Source organism: Cololabis saira, chromosome 6 (assembly GCF_033807715.1).
Source record: "Cololabis saira isolate AMF1-May2022 chromosome 6, fColSai1.1, whole genome shotgun sequence".
NCBI lineage: Eukaryota > Metazoa > Chordata > Actinopteri > Beloniformes > Belonidae > Cololabis > Cololabis saira.
Window position 1 is genome coordinate 5372925 of NC_084592.1, and position 10286 is coordinate 5383210.

Here is a 10286-nt window from a genome sequence, read left to right on the forward strand (position 1 = left end):
AAGGCTGATTTATGGTCCTGCGTTAAATCGACGCAGAGCCTACGGTCGTAGAGGCAGGACGTGAGTGGAATCTGAGGGGAATCCTGCTCATATTACTTTTGCACATTTTCATATCCACTGTACATTCAGCAAATTGGTCAATACATTCCTTGTTTTTATTTGCTTTGAGTGTTAATATTATTATTAAATGCATGCCTTGTCACAAGTTTTTAATTGCTCAATACAACTTTGTGTTGCTGCTGTAGATGACAATAAACTTGTTGAACATGTTTGTAAACTGCATCCTGAATAACTAACCTTTTCTTAAATGCCCTCTTCATTGTCACAGCTGAGAAAAACATCCAAACTAGATGTGAGTGTAGCCATTCATTTGGATTCAAACCTATGAAGTGGATTCCTCTCCCTTGCAGGCGCCGGGCTCCGCCGGAGAGCGGTCAGGTGGCGCCATCAAGTGGCAGGCAAGTGACATTACATCAACAGCAAAAAACGTCTTCCTTTTTATTTCAGTTTAAGACAAAAGATAAAGCTTTTTAGGGTTAGGGTTAGGGTCTTCAGCAACGCTATCCCTCACATGCACTTCATTTAAATACAGAGGCTCTAAGCAGAACTAAAGAACCCCAGAGCGTCTTCATGTTCAATCCAGATCCAGATGTGTTCTGCAGTGCAACAAACAGCCGGGTTTGTGATCCGAGCAGGACACGAGTATCTCCAGGCCCGGAGGAATCCAGATAAGCCTTCTGGTTTATGTTGTAGTGGAGTTCTCAGTCCCCGAGCAGGTTTTATTCATGGTTTACTGGTACCCGCCGTCCTCGGCTCACTGTGGGGGGAGGGACGCCACATCAGCCCGTCTTTGTCTCTGCAGCCCCCCACTCACGACTGAGAGCCTGCTCTCTCTCCCAAGCTGAGGCTAAATGTGACGGATCAGAACCAGACCTTGTCACATTGGTAAATGGATGAGTTGTTTAATGTATATAGCTGTGTAATGAAGTTGTAATGCTTGTTTTTGAGTTGTTTTTGAGTTGTTTTTCTCCCATCAGAGCCCATTTCTGCCCTCCGGTGAGGCAGCCATGTGACTCAAGGGTCTGATACCCGGGGTAGCTAAATAGGGCTCACAGACACCTCTCTGTTGTGTTACTACGGTATCACATATACTAAAATTGGAACGATACAGAGAAGATTAGCATGGCCCCTGCGCGAGGGACCCTGCCCAATCTTCTCTGTCGGGGGAGGCGGGGGGGCCGCGGGGAGACGCACCCGATTGGGTGAAATGGCGCCATCTGCTGGACGGAAAAATTCACCACAACAACAAACGGTGGATAAAACAGATCAGCGGTTCCCAACTTTGTCATCAACAGATGACAATTAATTAGATTAGATTAGATTGAAACAATTAATTAGATTAGATTGAAGGTGTGTTATTATGAAGGGGAAATAACTAAAACATGCAGGACAGTGTGACATTTTATCTATCTAAAGATAGATAGATAAATAGATAGATAGATAGAACATGGTTTATATTTAAAACCATATTAATCATGTTTTTATTAATATTATTATATTAATAAAATCATGTATTTATAATTATTAATTTATAATTATAATATTATTATATTAAATGTGTTTCTCTTTCAGATACGTGGGCCCGGAGAACAACCAGACGACATACCTGCCAAGAATCTGTAAAGTAAAGCTGCAAAAATAAATAGTATATATAAATAAACCAGATCCTGTTTTGGCTACTTACTCCAGTTCTTCTTGTTATTTATGTTATTTATAACAAGAACAATTAAAGGTATTCCCTGAGGTTTTTTTTCAATGGTATCTCATCTGTTCCAGTCATGTAATTAACAATCATTTCAAGTGGATAATCAAACTATATTTATGTATAATTTAACAAGGAATGAGACAAAGATTCAAAGTTTTTAAGAAAAACAAGCCACATTTATTCATACAAAAAGAAATAATACACACATGATAAACAAATATATATATATATATATATATATATATATATATATATATATATATATATATATATATATATATATATATATATATATATATATATATATAATATACAAAATAAAAACAAATTATATACAAATTATAAAAAAAACTACATTTATATACAAAACCTCATGTTTTTTTTGTCTTTTCATGTCCTTCCAGTCTGCCACCAACGGCAGCTCTCACCACAGAGTCCTGGGTCTGAGCATCAGCCTCGGGCTGCCAGCACCGTCTCCCTGACGGACACGTAGTCTCCGTGGATGAGGGACCAGCAGGTGTTCATGATCCTCCCACGCGTGTGGCGGCAGGATGGAGACGGCAAAGCTGCTGCAAACGGCCTCCACCAGGACATGCTGAAATCCCGGCTGGACATCAGGACGCTGGACCTCCTCCTGAGGAGGAAATGAACAAGAAAAAGACCGTTGTGAACAAATAAAAACGGAAGCAGCCACAAACCACACCATATTAAGAATGCTGTTTGCTTCTCGTAATACTATATATTTGACCTGGTCTTTGTACCTTTTGACCGTATAGAAAGGTAATTCTTGCCATTGTGAGAATGAGATGAACCTGCTGGACTCTACTGTCCTTACTTTTTAACAACTTGTGCTTTCTATTATTTTACCTCTTTTCTTATCATGTTATTTCATTTGTTATTAACTGTTTAATTGTGTCTTGCTGCTTTTAATGTTGATGTAAAGCACTTTGAATTACCTTGTGTTGAATTGTGCTATACAAATAAACTTGCCTTGCCTCAATGGTGTAGATCTTCTGCGACACTGTACAATGTTTTTGTCTGTTAAGTCAGCTGTGAGTGTGGTGGTTACCTCAGAATCTGAGGATGCTGCGGAGCAGGAGACCGGTGTCCAGAGGTTTCCAGAGGTTTCGTGAGGCTCTGGGAGAGTCAGGAGACCGGTGTCCAGAGGTTTCCAGAGTCTCTGGGAGAGTCAGGGGCGGCTGGACCCGATGGCTCAGACCTGGTGCCTTTAAATCACATAAGAACGAAGTGAGAGAGAATGATGACTGCAATAAAACACAACTTACAATCATTCTTGCTGCCATTGTACAGACTGGAAAGGAGCAGACGACAGTGATGTCACGGTCAGGTATTGATCAGTGATCAGTACAGTGATCAGACAGTAATGGCAGGATGAGCAGGTTACAATCATGTGGTGTAATTAAACAAATCTGACGTCACATACAGTTGTTACCGGCCAGCCCTGTCCCGTTAAGGCGGTGTGTGTGTGTGTGTGTGTGTGTGTGTGTGTGTGTGTGTGTGTGTGTGTGTGTGTGTGCGCGTGTGTGCGTGTGCGTGTGTGTGTGTGCAGCGCAGCAGGTATGAGAGAGACGAGAGGCTCTGCGTCCATTTAACGCAGGACCATAAATCAGCCTTTAGGCTACGCCGTAGGCTCTGCGTCGATTTCACCGGCCCAAACTCGGTCATTTTACAATATAAAGTTGGAAAAACACCACGGTTACTGTGGTCATGTTCCACCTGGTTTAACTAGTTATTGGAAAATATTGTATGTCCTTACTTACCGAATGCAAGACGAGAATGTCGAGACGGGGAAACCCTACAAAAAGTGAACCCAGAAATTCGGGCTCTGATTGGTCGACAAATTGGAACAAATTCGGGCTCTGATTGTGATTGGCTGGTGGAAATTGGAACAAGAAATGGAACAAATGGAACAAATGGAACAAATGGAACAGAGAAGAAGGGTGTCCAGGGGGCGCGAGGGACCCTGCCCAATCTTCTCTGTCGGGGGAGGCGGGGGGGCCGCGGGGAGACGCACCCGATTGGGTGAAATGGCGCCATCTGCTGGACGGAAAAATTCACCACAACAACAAACGGTGGATAAAACAGATCAGCGGTTCCCAACTTTGTCATCAACAGATGACAATTAATTAGATTAGATTAGATTGAAACAATTAATTAGATTAGATTGAAGGTGTGTTATTATGAAGGGGAAATAACTAAAACATGCAGGACAGTGTGACATTTTATCTATCTAAAGATAGATAGATAAATAGATAGATAGATAGAACATGGTTTATATTTAAAACCATATTAATCATGTTTTTATTAATATTATTATATTAATAAAATCATGTATTTATAATTATTAATTTATAATTATAATATTATTATATTAAATGTGTTTCTCTTTCAGATACGTGGGCCCGGAGAACAACCAGACGACATACCTGCCAAGAATCTGTAAAGTAAAGCTGCAAAAATAAATAGTATATATAAATAAACCAGATCCTGTTTTGGCTACTTACTCCAGTTCTTCTTGTTATTTATGTTATTTATAACAAGAACAATTAAAGGTATTCCCTGAGGTTTTTTTTCAATGGTATCTCATCTGTTCCAGTCATGTAATTAACAATCATTTCAAGTGGATAATCAAACTATATTTATGTATAATTTAACAAGGAATGAGACAAAGATTCAAAGTTTTTAAGAAAAACAAGCCACATTTATTCATACAAAAAGAAATAATACACACATGATAAACAAATATATATATATATATATATATATATATATATATATATATATATATATATATATATATATATATATATATATATATATATATATATATATATAATATACAAAATAAAAACAAATTATATACAAATTATAAAAAAAACTACATTTATATACAAAACCTCATGTTTTTTTTGTCTTTTCATGTCCTTCCAGTCTGCCACCAACGGCAGCTCTCACCACAGAGTCCTGGGTCTGAGCATCAGCCTCGGGCTGCCAGCACCGTCTCCCTGACGGACACGTAGTCTCCGTGGATGAGGGACCAGCAGGTGTTCATGATCCTCCCACGCGTGTGGCGGCAGGATGGAGACGGCAAAGCTGCTGCAAACGGCCTCCACCAGGACATGCTGAAATCCCGGCTGGACATCAGGACGCTGGACCTCCTCCTGAGGAGGAAATGAACAAGAAAAAGACCGTTGTGAACAAATAAAAACGGAAGCAGCCACAAACCACACCATATTAAGAATGCTGTTTGCTTCTCGTAATACTATATATTTGACCTGGTCTTTGTACCTTTTGACCGTATAGAAAGGTAATTCTTGCCATTGTGAGAATGAGATGAACCTGCTGGACTCTACTGTCCTTACTTTTTAACAACTTGTGCTTTCTATTATTTTACCTCTTTTCTTATCATGTTATTTCATTTGTTATTAACTGTTTAATTGTGTCTTGCTGCTTTTAATGTTGATGTAAAGCACTTTGAATTACCTTGTGTTGAATTGTGCTATACAAATAAACTTGCCTTGCCTCAATGGTGTAGATCTTCTGCGACACTGTACAATGTTTTTGTCTGTTAAGTCAGCTGTGAGTGTGGTGGTTACCTCAGAATCTGAGGATGCTGCGGAGCAGGAGACCGGTGTCCAGAGGTTTCCAGAGGTTTCGTGAGGCTCTGGGAGAGTCAGGAGACCGGTGTCCAGAGGTTTCCAGAGTCTCTGGGAGAGTCAGGGGCGGCTGGACCCGATGGCTCAGACCTGGTGCCTTTAAATCACATAAGAACGAAGTGAGAGAGAATGATGACTGCAATAAAACACAACTTACAATCATTCTTGCTGCCATTGTACAGACTGGAAAGGAGCAGACGACAGTGATGTCACGGTCAGGTATTGATCAGTGATCAGTACAGTGATCAGACAGTAATGGCAGGATGAGCAGGTTACAATCATGTGGTGTAATTAAACAAATCTGACGTCACATACAGTTGTTACCGGCCAGCCCTGTCCCGTTAAGGCGGTGTGTGTGTGTGTGTGTGTGTGTGTGTGTGTGTGTGTGTGTGTGTGTGTGTGTGTGTGCGCGTGTGTGCGTGTGCGTGTGTGTGTGTGCAGCGCAGCAGGTATGAGAGAGACGAGAGGCTCTGCGTCCATTTAACGCAGGACCATAAATCAGCCTTTAGGCTACGCCGTAGGCTCTGCGTCGATTTCACCGGCCCAAACTCGGTCATTTTACAATATAAAGTTGGAAAAACACCACGGTTACTGTGGTCATGTTCCACCTGGTTTAACTAGTTATTGGAAAATATTGTATGTCCTTACTTACCGAATGCAAGACGAGAATGTCGAGACGGGGAAACCCTACAAAAAGTGAACCCAGAAATTCGGGCTCTGATTGGTCGACAAATTGGAACAAATTCGGGCTCTGATTGTGATTGGCTGGTGGAAATTGGAACAAGAAATGGAACAAATGGAACAAATGGAACAAATGGAACAGAGAAGAAGGGTGTCCAGGGGGCGCGAGGGACCCTGCCCAATCTTCTCTGTCGGGGGAGGCGGGGGGGCCGCGGGGAGACGCACCCGATTGGGTGAAATGGCGCCATCTGCTGGACGGAAAAATTCACCACAACAACAAACGGTGGATAAAACAGATCAGCGGTTCCCAACTTTGTCATCAACAGATGACAATTAATTAGATTAGATTAGATTGAAACAATTAATTAGATTAGATTGAAGGTGTGTTATTATGAAGGGGAAATAACTAAAACATGCAGGACAGTGTGACATTTTATCTATCTAAAGATAGATAGATAAATAGATAGATAGATAGAACATGGTTTATATTTAAAACCATATTAATCATGTTTTTATTAATATTATTATATTAATAAAATCATGTATTTATAATTATTAATTTATAATTATAATATTATTATATTAAATGTGTTTCTCTTTCAGATACGTGGGCCCGGAGAACAACCAGACGACATACCTGCCAAGAATCTGTAAAGTAAAGCTGCAAAAATAAATAGTATATATAAATAAACCAGATCCTGTTTTGGCTACTTACTCCAGTTCTTCTTGTTATTTATGTTATTTATAACAAGAACAATTAAAGGTATTCCCTGAGGTTTTTTTTCAATGGTATCTCATCTGTTCCAGTCATGTAATTAACAATCATTTCAAGTGGATAATCAAACTATATTTATGTATAATTTAACAAGGAATGAGACAAAGATTCAAAGTTTTTAAGAAAAACAAGCCACATTTATTCATACAAAAAGAAATAATACACACATGATAAACAAATATATATATATATATATATATATATATATATATATATATATATATATATATATATATATATATATATATATATATATATATATATATATATAATATACAAAATAAAAACAAATTATATACAAATTATAAAAAAAACTACATTTATATACAAAACCTCATGTTTTTTTTGTCTTTTCATGTCCTTCCAGTCTGCCACCAACGGCAGCTCTCACCACAGAGTCCTGGGTCTGAGCATCAGCCTCGGGCTGCCAGCACCGTCTCCCTGACGGACACGTAGTCTCCGTGGATGAGGGACCAGCAGGTGTTCATGATCCTCCCACGCGTGTGGCGGCAGGATGGAGACGGCAAAGCTGCTGCAAACGGCCTCCACCAGGACATGCTGAAATCCCGGCTGGACATCAGGACGCTGGACCTCCTCCTGAGGAGGAAATGAACAAGAAAAAGACCGTTGTGAACAAATAAAAACGGAAGCAGCCACAAACCACACCATATTAAGAATGCTGTTTGCTTCTCGTAATACTATATATTTGACCTGGTCTTTGTACCTTTTGACCGTATAGAAAGGTAATTCTTGCCATTGTGAGAATGAGATGAACCTGCTGGACTCTACTGTCCTTACTTTTTAACAACTTGTGCTTTCTATTATTTTACCTCTTTTCTTATCATGTTATTTCATTTGTTATTAACTGTTTAATTGTGTCTTGCTGCTTTTAATGTTGATGTAAAGCACTTTGAATTACCTTGTGTTGAATTGTGCTATACAAATAAACTTGCCTTGCCTCAATGGTGTAGATCTTCTGCGACACTGTACAATGTTTTTGTCTGTTAAGTCAGCTGTGAGTGTGGTGGTTACCTCAGAATCTGAGGATGCTGCGGAGCAGGAGACCGGTGTCCAGAGGTTTCCAGAGGTTTCGTGAGGCTCTGGGAGAGTCAGGAGACCGGTGTCCAGAGGTTTCCAGAGTCTCTGGGAGAGTCAGGGGCGGCTGGACCCGATGGCTCAGACCTGGTGCCTTTAAATCACATAAGAACGAAGTGAGAGAGAATGATGACTGCAATAAAACACAACTTACAATCATTCTTGCTGCCATTGTACAGACTGGAAAGGAGCAGACGACAGTGATGTCACGGTCAGGTATTGATCAGTGATCAGTACAGTGATCAGACAGTAATGGCAGGATGAGCAGGTTACAATCATGTGGTGTAATTAAACAAATCTGACGTCACATACAGTTGTTACCGGCCAGCCCTGTCCCGTTAAGGCGGTGTGTGTGTGTGTGTGTGTGTGTGTGTGTGTGTGTGTGTGTGTGTGTGTGTGTGTGTGCGCGTGTGTGCGTGTGCGTGTGTGTGTGTGCAGCGCAGCAGGTATGAGAGAGACGAGAGGCTCTGCGTCCATTTAACGCAGGACCATAAATCAGCCTTTAGGCTACGCCGTAGGCTCTGCGTCGATTTCACCGGCCCAAACTCGGTCATTTTACAATATAAAGTTGGAAAAACACCACGGTTACTGTGGTCATGTTCCACCTGGTTTAACTAGTTATTGGAAAATATTGTATGTCCTTACTTACCGAATGCAAGACGAGAATGTCGAGACGGGGAAACCCTACAAAAAGTGAACCCAGAAATTCGGGCTCTGATTGGTCGACAAATTGGAACAAATTCGGGCTCTGATTGTGATTGGCTGGTGGAAATTGGAACAAGAAATGGAACAAATGGAACAAATGGAACAAATGGAACAGAGAAGAAGGGTGTCCAGGGGGCGCGAGGGACCCTGCCCAATCTTCTCTGTCGGGGGAGGCGGGGGGGCCGCGGGGAGACGCACCCGATTGGGTGAAATGGCGCCATCTGCTGGACGGAAAAATTCACCACAACAACAAACGGTGGATAAAACAGATCAGCGGTTCCCAACTTTGTCATCAACAGATGACAATTAATTAGATTAGATTAGATTGAAACAATTAATTAGATTAGATTGAAGGTGTGTTATTATGAAGGGGAAATAACTAAAACATGCAGGACAGTGTGACATTTTATCTATCTAAAGATAGATAGATAAATAGATAGATAGATAGAACATGGTTTATATTTAAAACCATATTAATCATGTTTTTATTAATATTATTATATTAATAAAATCATGTATTTATAATTATTAATTTATAATTATAATATTATTATATTAAATGTGTTTCTCTTTCAGATACGTGGGCCCGGAGAACAACCAGACGACATACCTGCCAAGAATCTGTAAAGTAAAGCTGCAAAAATAAATAGTATATATAAATAAACCAGATCCTGTTTTGGCTACTTACTCCAGTTCTTCTTGTTATTTATGTTATTTATAACAAGAACAATTAAAGGTATTCCCTGAGGTTTTTTTTCAATGGTATCTCATCTGTTCCAGTCATGTAATTAACAATCATTTCAAGTGGATAATCAAACTATATTTATGTATAATTTAACAAGGAATGAGACAAAGATTCAAAGTTTTTAAGAAAAACAAGCCACATTTATTCATACAAAAAGAAATAATACACACATGATAAACAAATATATATATATATATATATATATATATATATATATATATATATATATATATATATATATATATATATATATATATATATATATATATATATATAATATACAAAATAAAAACAAATTATATACAAATTATAAAAAAAACTACATTTATATACAAAACCTCATGTTTTTTTTGTCTTTTCATGTCCTTCCAGTCTGCCACCAACGGCAGCTCTCACCACAGAGTCCTGGGTCTGAGCATCAGCCTCGGGCTGCCAGCACCGTCTCCCTGACGGACACGTAGTCTCCGTGGATGAGGGACCAGCAGGTGTTCATGATCCTCCCACGCGTGTGGCGGCAGGATGGAGACGGCAAAGCTGCTGCAAACGGCCTCCACCAGGACATGCTGAAATCCCGGCTGGACATCAGGACGCTGGACCTCCTCCTGAGGAGGAAATGAACAAGAAAAAGACCGTTGTGAACAAATAAAAACGGAAGCAGCCACAAACCACACCATATTAAGAATGCTGTTTGCTTCTCGTAATACTATATATTTGACCTGGTCTTTGTACCTTTTGACCGTATAGAAAGGTAATTCTTGCCATTGTGAGAATGAGATGAACCTGCTGGACTCTACTGTCCTTACTTTTTAACAACTTGTGCTTTCTATTATTTTACCTCTTTTC

The 10286-nt window shown here is 39.7% G+C and overlaps 1 pseudogene; it reads left to right on the forward strand.

Annotated features, from left to right (window-relative positions):
• Positions 1-1128: 1128 nt before the first annotated feature.
• LOC133446634 (U6 spliceosomal RNA) lies at positions 1129-1199 on the forward strand (annotated as a pseudogene).
• Positions 1200-10286: the final 9087 nt, after the last annotated feature.